At 35.6% G+C, this 11,165-nt stretch overlaps 1 long non-coding RNA gene and 1 pseudogene across 1 annotated transcript; both read right to left on the bottom strand.

The window, feature by feature from the left end:
- Positions 1–312: 312 nt before the first annotated feature.
- On the bottom strand, positions 313–6,262 carry LOC121412261. Its single transcript, XR_005969584.1, has 3 exons — positions 6,223–6,262; positions 3,936–4,085; positions 313–398 (listed from the first exon to the last, which is right to left on the bottom strand). It is a non-coding gene; the product is annotated as an uncharacterized LOC121412261 (long non-coding RNA).
- Positions 6,263–7,085: 823 nt separating this feature from the next.
- Positions 7,086–10,550, bottom strand: LOC121412111 (annotated as a pseudogene).
- Positions 10,551–11,165: the final 615 nt, after the last annotated feature.

The raw sequence follows: 11,165 nt of genomic DNA, 5'->3' as shown, positions 1-11,165 counted from the left end.
TTCCTTGAATGCTTTAGCGCCTATATGGCCGCTTAGCTACAGCCGGGGTAATAATGATATACCAAGAATATTTCAGTGCCTTGAGCACATAATCAATGTGGATTTGGCGCTTAAGAAATACTCTATATTATCATACTCTATATTATCATACCATACGCATCTTGGTATTTAAGTGCGACTCTAAGTCATACTTAGATCTTTGTGAAACATCCCCTGCCTCTTGAACGCAATACTGGAAGTTCTCTTGGAAGGGATCATTAACAAGCACAGGGAGAGCACCGTCAGGTAATCTGTCATCTGTCACTACTTCGTGTAACTGTTGTCATCCGTCGCCTCTGGAACAATGTGATGTGACGTTGCCATCCTTGCTGTATGGTAACCTTGCATTCAGGAGAGCTCTGTACAAATTGAGATAAAGATAGGATAGGAAGTTGACAGATTACATAGATAGATAAATGGTATTTATTAAAATTCTCCACATATTGCAGTTAACAGACTGAATTGCATGTGAATTACAAAGCTAAAAATACAAGTATACATTTCATTGAATACATTTTACAATACAATGTTCAAGTGTGTAAGTAGATAAAATACAGTATACTGTATACCATTGATCTTATGATACAATTAAAACTATTAAAATTACATTCAAGACAAATGTTGATGGCAAAAGTTAGCACAAAGTTAAGTCACAATTGTCACAAGTGTTAAAAATCGATAAAAATTCAGAGCGGATCAAAATCAAGAGCTGCCTGCGAGGCGCATCCGGGTCATTATGACAGATTAGATATTATTATTCCCCTCTAATACTTTACTTTCTACTTCTTCTATAGTCCCTTACATAAAAAATATAAAACAAAACATGTTTTTTGTATGATGGAGATTGTGAAACAGTAGACCTATAATGTTGAAAAACCATTGTAAACTCGAACACAATTACATCGGTTTCCACGGGGACTTATCACCATCATGCTATTGTGGTGAAACCACTGTGAAACCATGCAGTCATCAAATAGCAGTGAAACCATGACACAATATGGTGGCCATAGGCTGCAGTGAACACAGGCCAAATTTTAAACTGCGGAGTCAACATCGCGTGCAGTCAGCGCAGAGAGCTAGTGCAATGTAATGTGACTGTGATGCTTCAAACATGAGAACCATATGGCAAGAATTCACACAAAAAGGTCAAATTTTGCAAAGAAATATGCAGGCAAATTTCATCTCCTGGACCCTAGTAAACAGCATATCCAGTCGAACCGCATTGCCCAGCACTGAATAATCGCATGCTTTCACTTTAGTATTAGCGCGCGCAACAGATGTCAACTTTTTCCCATGAGGCGTCGCCAATTTCGGCCTACAAAATATTAATTTGTTTTTCTATGTAAGTTAATTTTTTTTATCTCTAAGTAATAAAGATTGGTATATTCAGGAACAAATTAAAATATTTCATAATGAATACTCATTGTATTTAGAATGTGGCCATGCAATTTGAAGTTCTCTATCCTGAAAAGTGTGACATGCGACTGACAGCTATTGAGTGAATAATAAAATAATACTGATATGATATAGTGTGAACAAATTGAACTTAAAACAAATAATTTAAGATGCAGTATTCTGGACTGCAGAGTTTTGTATCCAAGTATCATGCACGGGCAAAATCACATTATTTTGACCTTCCATACGTTGTAAGTTTTATGTACTTGACACATAAGTACATAAATGTGACCCTTTCTTTGTGCTAAATGATATAACCCAATGTAGTTGACCTAGCCTCTAAGAACATGTTCCATTCATATATGAAGTCTTTTGCAACTTTACAAACAGCTTTATGAAACATCCACCAGTGGCCGTATTCTAAAAAGTGTCTTAAGAGAAATATTCTTGTATCTTCAGAGTTACAATAAATTTTGTATTCTGAAAATTATTTTATCTATTCTTGTAACTTTCGCTGAGCGCGTATGATGTCAGAGATAGAATTATGAAGTTAAAAATGGCGCATAAATACCTCTGTGTGCAAGATAACATATATGTTCTGTTAAAATCCTTGCAAGATACAAGAAAATAATACAAGAGGTAGGGGGCTATTGTACCTTAATGTTGCATGCAACATTTGTCCTTCTGCAATAATTATTTCTTGCTGCATCCCGCAAGAACATCATGTTTTACAAAAGGAGACATTCCAAAGACATTACAATGACGGATTGGCAGACTTTCCAGCAATTAAAAAATTGGTATTCGGGATGATAAATCTTTTCAGAGACTTTCCAGCAATTAAAAAATTGGTATTCGGGATGATAAATCTTTTTCATTAAGATTTGGATTTGAATTTGCTCTTATTGCTACAGGAGGGCTTGAACTGGACCGAATTTGATTTCAGCATTCTTACCACTATTGTGAACTCTGATCGCTGATATTTTATTGGTTGGAATGTATATATCAAATTTTATTACAATTTCTTTGAAATTCGGATCACAACGAGTCGCATAGTGTGTGCCAGGCTTTACCTGTATTACTGTCACTTTCCTGTTATATTGAAGACACACTGGGGAAAGTAACACAAAACTCAGCAAGCAATCACACAGTTGATTTGCATGATTGATTGTACATAATGATCAATGTAGTCAATCACAAAAAAAAAATCAGGGGAATGCTAAGCTTTGTGTCATGGGGCCCTGAATTCACAAAACGTGTTCAATCCTACTATCAACTGGTCAAACATTGAAAACCATTTGATGACTTTTTCCTCTGAATTTGACAACAGACCAGGTGGGCGTTTCATAAAGCTGTTCGTACGTTAAGAGCAACTTTAAAGGACAAGTTCACCCCCCAAAAAAGTTGATTCGAATAAAAAGAGAAAATCCAACAAGCAAAACACTGAAAATTTCATTAAAATCGGATATATAATAAGAAAGTTGTGACATTTCAAAGTTTCCCTTAATTTCACAAAACAGTTATATTCACATCCTTGTCGGTATGCAAATGAGGAGACTGATGACATCACTCACTCACTATTTCTTTTTTATTTTATTGTATGAAATATTCCAATTTTCTCACTGTTGTCTGTGAAACGATCAATTCCTCCCTGAACATATTCAATTAGTATTGTTTAATAGTATATGATTCAATCAAGTTGGTCCTTATTGTCAAATCTGTAAAATATGAAAAATTATATAATTCAAACAATAAAAACAAAAGAAATAGTGAGAGAGTGACATCGACTGTCTCATTTGCATGTCACTGAGTTTTGCATATTAATGTTTTGTGAAAAATAAGCGAAACTTTATAATGTCATAACTTTCTTATTTTACATCCGATTTTTATGAAATTTTCAGTATAATGCTTGTTTGATTTTTCTCTGTTTATTCAAATCAACATTTTTCTGAGGTGGACTTGACCTTTAAGAATGACCGGTGATCCTTTCTTGTGGTAAATGGTACCATTGGCGATGGTTTAGCATGTAAGAAAGGATCACCAGTCATTCTTAAAGTCGCTCTTAACTTACGCTCAATCAAGTTCAATTCAACCTATGGACTAAACTTGTGTAATTATAACAATATAAGAAAGAATGTTGGTTATAAATTGCACTTAACTATCCAAACAAGTGGTGAGTAGCCAGCCATATTGGTACCTTAAAGCAATAAAATTTGAATTATTTTATAATCTAAACAATGAAATACACAAGAAATAATGAATGAAAAAGGCTTCTGCATTTGCATATTGACTATGTCTAAAATACAATTTTCCTGTTCCTTCAGAGATCATCATACACACATGCCAATTATGATCTACATACTCACAAATGCAGAGAAGTAGTAGGTAGGCCTTATTGACAAATATACTCCAAAGTAACATGCTATTGATAGATTTACAACATATGGCTCTTGATATAGAAAGAAAAAATATGCTTAAATACAAGAAAATCAACCTGCAGGTACCTTTCTAGATTTGAAGATATCAATGGCGGGGGACATGGTCACCCTCAAAGGCCTCTGGCGAAGATCATATACCCCGGTGTGTAGAAAGTCTGTCAAGACATCGTTGACATTGGAAGCACACAGCAGTCTTCTTAGAGGAATACCCATCAACTGTTTATCAAATGAATGGAAAAAAAAATAAGAACATCTTTTTATTTGTCCCAAATATCGATCTCTTGTAATTTGCTCTGTTCATCTACTACGTTCATCCATTTTTGGCCTCCTCCTTTGAGTTTACCCTTAAAGGAGAATGAAACCATTGGAACAAGATAGCTTGTGTGAAAACAGAAAAATCAAAGAAACAGATCAACGAAAGTTTGAGAAAAATCGGACAAATAATGAGAAAGTTATGAGCATTTGAATATTGCGATTACTAATGCTATGGAGATAGCAAATTGGCAATGCAACAAAGATGTGTGATGTCACTTGTGAACAACTCTCCCCATTACTTAAGTATATATTTCACTAGAATTGCCTCTTTTATCACATCTATCCATAAATCATGTGTTCTGTCTACATGAGGGCATGTAATACATATTTTTTAAGAATACATCATAGATAAAGAGTTTGTTTCATCATAAGAAAAAGCAAAAAGAGACATTTTGAGGGTATTTTACAGTCCACCAAAGGGAAAGTTGTTCATCAGTGACATCACACATCCTTGTCCCATTGCCAATGTGAGGATCTCCATAGCATTAGTGATTGCAATATTCAAATGCTCATAACTCTCTCACTATTTGTCCGATTTTTCTCAAACTTTCTTTATTCTTATTCTTTGATTTTTCTGTTTCTACACAAGCCTAATTGTTCCAAAGGTTTCATTCCCCTTTAAACTACTTACAATTTTTTACACACTATTTTTTGGGTGGTTCCCATTTTTTTATAGTACATTTAATTTTTTTACACATTGTATATCATCTTTATACTGAGATGCCAAAGGAATTGAACTGAACTGAGTTTTAATTCTTTAATACCTAAAGGTTTAATATACAGGGGAACATTTCATCAGTATTAATTGTCCGATAAGCCGTCAGATCTGACAACTTTCCTTGATTTGATTGGCTGAGAAGCACTGTTACTATGGTAACTGCCATTAAAACAGGACTAGTAGGATAAAACATCTGGCAAGTCCTTTCACGAAATGCTCGCCTGGGGTAAAAGGTTCCTGCAGTAAATGGGATACATGCTCACTATACCCAGGCCTTAAATTTTAATACTTTTAGGGCAAGCCAAGACAATCAGTAAGTTTCTACAGAGAATCGTTAAATGGTATTACCCATCAAAACTAAAAATATGGAGTAAATAAGTTTAGGAATTTCATCCAAATGTATTATTTTACACTCTCCTATTAAGTATGGATGTATATTAAAATTGAAACCACGGCATACAAAATTTAATGAAGTCAAACAAGGGGTTATAAACTACAAAGTATGAAGTACTTCCATTAAAATTTTTACAGTAAGTCATTATCCTTCCCTTAAGCTTTGATTATTGATGTATCTGATTATGGCTATGCTATAATCAGATAATTTTGACTTCAACAGCATTGGGTTACACATAGAAAAAAAAGGACCTTCATAAACTTCAACCATTGAGCCATTCAAGGGACCCCCCTAATATTTTCTGTGACCATTCTGCCAAATAAAATATTTAGAGCACCACTCACAGACTTTTTTACTTTTATCATGTCTCACACATCTTGATATTCTATTTTTTATTTATAATTTGGTAGATGAGCCACAGGTGACATACACAGCCAAGATGGGGTTAATTTAACCACACCCCCAGCAACAATACAGGTAAAAGCCAGCCTCTGTTGAGAGTTAAAGGACATATACAGGGGCTGTGAGTGGTCACAAATAAAAAGATCTGAAAAAAGCTGAAGAGTATTGAAAAAGTCTGAAATAGAAAGAGCTCCCATACCTTTTGTACAGAGGAAAGCCAAATATAAGCTGAAAATCATAACAAAAAAATCTGAAATGAGATAAAAATCTGAACTCTCACACCCCTGATATATTTTCATCGGGTATTACTCATCTTATACTTTATTTATCTTTTAGTGACTAAACACAACATCAGGCAGGATTGCCGAAGAGTGATACCGGTATGCACAATAAAACCTGAGAAATAGCACTGAAAGTTTTTTTTATATCCCAAGAGTAATTGTAATTTTTCTTTTTTTGGTGGTATACGCTGCAAGCTAGTTAGCTCTCTTATCTAAAATAATTCATCTCCATTTGCATATTACCTATGACTCTGACATTAGGACTAGTGAGAGCAGTCATAAGAGACTTCTGGACTGGACAAACGCTCTCTTCGGGATAGAACACCATCACAGATACATCATCATCACCATTGATTACTGAAATGCAGAAAGAGAGTGAACAAACATCAGCATCGCCACTGGGCACTATAAACATAAGGAATTATTAACTTCACTAAAGACCACCATGATCACCTTGAATATCAATCAAAATACTCCCATCGCATAACTGAAACTGTTGACTTCTTGTAACTGAATGGAGTTTAACAGAATTAAACAATGAGAACAATTTACCAACGACTATCAACTGACAATTAAGAACTGATAATTTAAAATGTTATTTGCAAGATTCATTCCACTTTATTGTCCAGTGTTTTTTTTTACCAAAGAAAATAAAAGTTTGTCAATCCTAGTCAAAGTCATACCAAGAGATCCAGGGGATTTGAATTTATAAAGTCAAATGCAGTATCCATTTACATATAGTCCATTACTGAATCTGCAATTCCAATATAATTTGTACAGATACAGCCACGTTCCACCAGATATATTGGGGTGTTTCTCACAGCTATTTGTGGTGTTAAAAATTACTATACAGACTGGACTATGAAGTGCTGCTGTGAGAACCAGAGGTTTTTCTCATTTTCTTGACATCTTTAATAATATGGCTATATCTAAAATCGATAATGATAAAAATATAATTAGCAATTTAAAAAAAGTGTTGAAAATAAACAAAAACATTATATATTAACAACATCTGCATATCTTAAATAAATTAGCTTGAGAAAATACTGTATTTACGGATACCTCGTTTTCACAGCTATACTTCTTTATAAAATATGTACATCCGACCCCCTAAATGTGGGACCTTCATGAAATTTTCTGTCTCTGATTTCTGGTTCTTATGAGACTCTGTAATGCTCCGAAAGGACTATGACTTGGTAAAATTTATAAAGTAAGGTAAAACTTGAGAAAAGTGGGGGTTGGACGTACAAAAAGGTTGATCATTTTATGGAATTGCCCCTTATCTACCTATGTTATCGTTTTATTTGCATGACATAGGCCTACTGCTATTTTAGCCAATGACCATTAACCAATGGAACTTCCCAATTTGCACAGACTTCCTCAACAAAATGAACTCATCAACACTTCTCTTCCTCTCCTTTGTTTTCTCAAGTGCATAGAGACTTATTTGTTGTGTTATGCACCATACAAAGACTGACCATTATTACTGTTATTATTATTTGCAGTCTTTCTGGCATACTTTATCAATACGAACATGTACATCTCTTTAATTAAAAGCAATTTTCTTACTTTGCATCTCCTTTCTGACTAACTGCTTCTCGGAAGAAATGAGGCATGAGTTGTAAAGGAGCAACCTTGAAAGATGCAGTCGGTCCATGGAAGACCTCAACCAGATGTTGGTTTCCCTCTAGATGAGTGACCGGTACCACATCCTCAGACTGGAAAGCATCTGTCGTGTAAGCTTTTTGGATCATTCCATTCAGTATGGAGGGGAGGAGGTCAGCAGGGTGAATCCATTGCTCCAGGATACGCTGAGCTCTTTGTTGGTAGGTGCACGGGACAAGACGTTCCCACTGCTTCAAGGTCATCTTTGGAAGCGGTCCTGAAGGAATAAACAGGCCACCGTCCTCTGCAAAACCCTGAAGAACTGCACTCAGAAAATCTTTTCCCGAACTCTTTCCACAATTCCTCATTGAAATGTACGGGCTGTTGTTCTTTAATCAAGCAGCAGCTTCAACAATCTTTCCAGCGATGCTCTCTTGTGCTTCGTTAGCCTCGCAGACGATGCGCGCACTGTAAGATTTCTCATAGAACTGTTGCCTGTATGCCAGGATCTCCGTCATTGAGACACCGGCCTCTTGCCCAACAATGCGATTTACCTTCATTGCTTCTAGTCTTTTGAGGATGTCTTCGTTCTTGACATCCAGGAATAAGATCGGGCCATAGTTTGAGATGTGAGACATAGCTTCACCATGCATGGCATTGGAGCCAGTGAGTGTCACCACTGTATCTGGGGGAGGGGTGAAGGTGAGGAGCGCTTCCCCCTCTTTTCTACAAAGTTTTCTCCTCCAACTTCAAAGAGCTAGTACATGATGATAGAGTCAGCAAGGAAAAGGTGAGAGAGAAATGAAGAGAGAAAGAAAGAATAGAAATCCACAAAGAAACAAAAAAGAGAAATAATTAACAAACCAATGCCTTGATAAAAACATAATAGCAAAAGCAAAACATTAAATTTGTACAGAGAATATCCTCTTTGACCTTTAACTTGGTGAACATATACATATTCTCATATCATCATTCATCACATGATTCACAAAAAGCACAAAACTTTAAACTGATTTACAAACTGTTTTTTTCTTTCTTTCACCCTTTATTTTAATTATTTTCTCTTTTTCTTCCTTTCTATCTGTCTGCCTTTCTTTCTTTCATTTTTTCCTTTATTGTTTCTTTCTTCCTTCCCTTAATTCAAAAAAAAAATTTCCTTATTTTTTTATCATTTTTTTCTTTTTATATTTTTGGGGGTTTTTGCGCTTGTTCGTTTGTTCTTTCTTTCATTTGTTTTATTTCTGCTTTTTGACACTTGTACTTACTTCTGTTCTATTTTTTTTTCGTTAGTTCTTTATTTACTCTTTCTTTACTTTCTTTCTTCTATTCATTTTTTAAAATCTTCTTCTTTAATTATTCTTTCCATTAATTTTTCTTTGTTTTATTATTTTTTTAATTCATTCTTCCTGCCTTTTTATTTTCCCTTTTCATTCTTTCTCTTTATCTTTTAGTCTTTATTGTTTCATCTTTTCTCTCTTCCTTTCTCTCCCTCTCTTTATTTCTTTGTGGCATTTTCTTTTTTTAAAGGCAAAAAGAAGCTGCTGAAAACTGCTTATCTAAAAAAAAAAGAGCCAATGGAGTAAATTAGAGAGTCAAAAGGGGCCTAAGCTTTCGATCCTAGCAAAATCTTCTTTTTTTCTTTCTTTTAATTTTTTAATTCCTTTTTAATTTCTTTTTGCTTACTTTCTTTCATTTACTCTTTCTATCTTTTTTTCTATCATCCTCCACTTTTTACATATTTTATTCCTTCCTTCATTGACTTTTACCATTCACTATGTAGGAATGCTGCTCGCATATGACGCCCGGTGGGGTCACTCAATATGACTTGGGGACCGCATGACCGTTACCAAAATCGCGGGAAAAGGGGTCAATTTCAAGGAACGTCCGCGGACAGAACACTCCTCGAAGTAGTGAAAATAGGGGTGCTCACCGTCCTCGATCTGATGGAAACAGGGGTCAGGAAAAAGGGGAGAACGATTACGGGAAGTAAAATCCGTCGCCGAGTCACCAGCCGCAGAGGGCACGCGCATCATGCTCTGTATCTTTATATGGACAACTCTACATTTATTTTTACAAAGAATTCTACTTTTCTTATTTTTTAAAGTTCTTTTGGATTATTGTATGACCTGGCTCTTGGTCATCTTGAGCACTCTGACGTCTGTGTTGCAATTTCCTCTAATGAGGAAAGGGTGTTAAATGCCCTGTCCTTGAAATACGGTAAATAGGGGTAAATTTGCGAAATGGGCAAAAGTGTCCTTACAATCTTATAATTAGGGGTGTTTCAAGGTACATGTACCATTTTACTGCAATTTTGTCCTTGTTTTGCGTGAAAATAGGGGGTAAATTTCACAAAATTTCCTTGAAATTGACTGCAATAGGGGGTCACTGGCATTTGTGGTAACGGTCATACGTGTCCTCCTCTGCGGCTGAGTGACCCCACCGGGATATGACGTCACAAATCAAATAATTGAAATTCTAATAACTTTTTAATTATTTGATGAATTTTTCTCAAACCTTCGGCAATATCTTTTTTAATTTTTTCTGCTATTTTTACAATAAACTTGTTGTCATGGTGAACTTCCCCTTTAAGAAGATTTTCAGAATACCGATTAGCAATGATTTAAGCGTCTTATCTCAATGAGATAAGATAAAAGATAAGAACGTTTTCAGAATACCACCCCTCGTATAAACAATGAAATGAGGTCATGATCATGATCAGGTAATTTGGGAAAAAAATCAATTTAAAAAAAATAGAAGAGATACCTCTATTCTGTTCCATTGCCTGGTCCTACAAATATTGGTGGAAATGGTCGCTTTTCCATCTTTGCGGGACCTTGCACTCCCACCTTTGCGGGACCTTGCACTCCCACTGCCAGTGTAGCAGAACCCCCGAGGCGGAAACCAGCAGCATTCATCCCCGACCATTCAGGGCGAGACAGGACCAGACTGCCGCACCTGTGTATCATCATGACGGGCACTCCTGTATGAAAAAAGCACGAGTCAAAACATAGCATTTGCCTCCGATTTGCCTTAAAATCAAGTTCTCTATATGGACTAAAGTTATAGGTTAATATCAAACAATAACAGCCTACCACAATGGCCGTTGTCGTATTACAATGGAAAGTATTTCTCTGATCTGACATTTGATATGAATAATTACCGTACTGTACCTGGTACAGGACGAAGAAATCGGATTCTGTTGTAATCACAGGGTAGGGGGCTAGGGCCTGGATCGGAGCGATGCTTGTCCGGCGCCGGTGTTGGCCTTGGTGTTGAAATTCGGAATGCTTCCTGTCTTCGTAGGGAATTATGGCAATTATCAATTATACAACAATTGGCCGGGGGTCGACCATAGAGATGTAATTAGGCTATATATCTCTGTGGGGTCGACGCACTACAAGCTTTTGCTTTTTATTGGATCTCTCCATTTATAATGTTAATGATAATTTGCTAATAATATTTTATTTTGTTTTATTTATGAACAAAATATCATATATTGTACATGCCTCAATAATAGAAGTTTCATTTGCAAATGTCATTGTGATTATTTTTGACAACTTTACTTTGTTTTGTTGAAAATC

The sequence above is a fragment of the Lytechinus variegatus genome, chromosome 3 (genome assembly GCF_018143015.1).
Source record: "Lytechinus variegatus isolate NC3 chromosome 3, Lvar_3.0, whole genome shotgun sequence".
NCBI classification, from domain to species: domain Eukaryota; kingdom Metazoa; phylum Echinodermata; class Echinoidea; order Temnopleuroida; family Toxopneustidae; genus Lytechinus; species Lytechinus variegatus.
The sequence above is the reverse complement of the archived record's forward strand: the minus strand, read 5'-3'. Positions and strand labels throughout refer to the sequence as shown.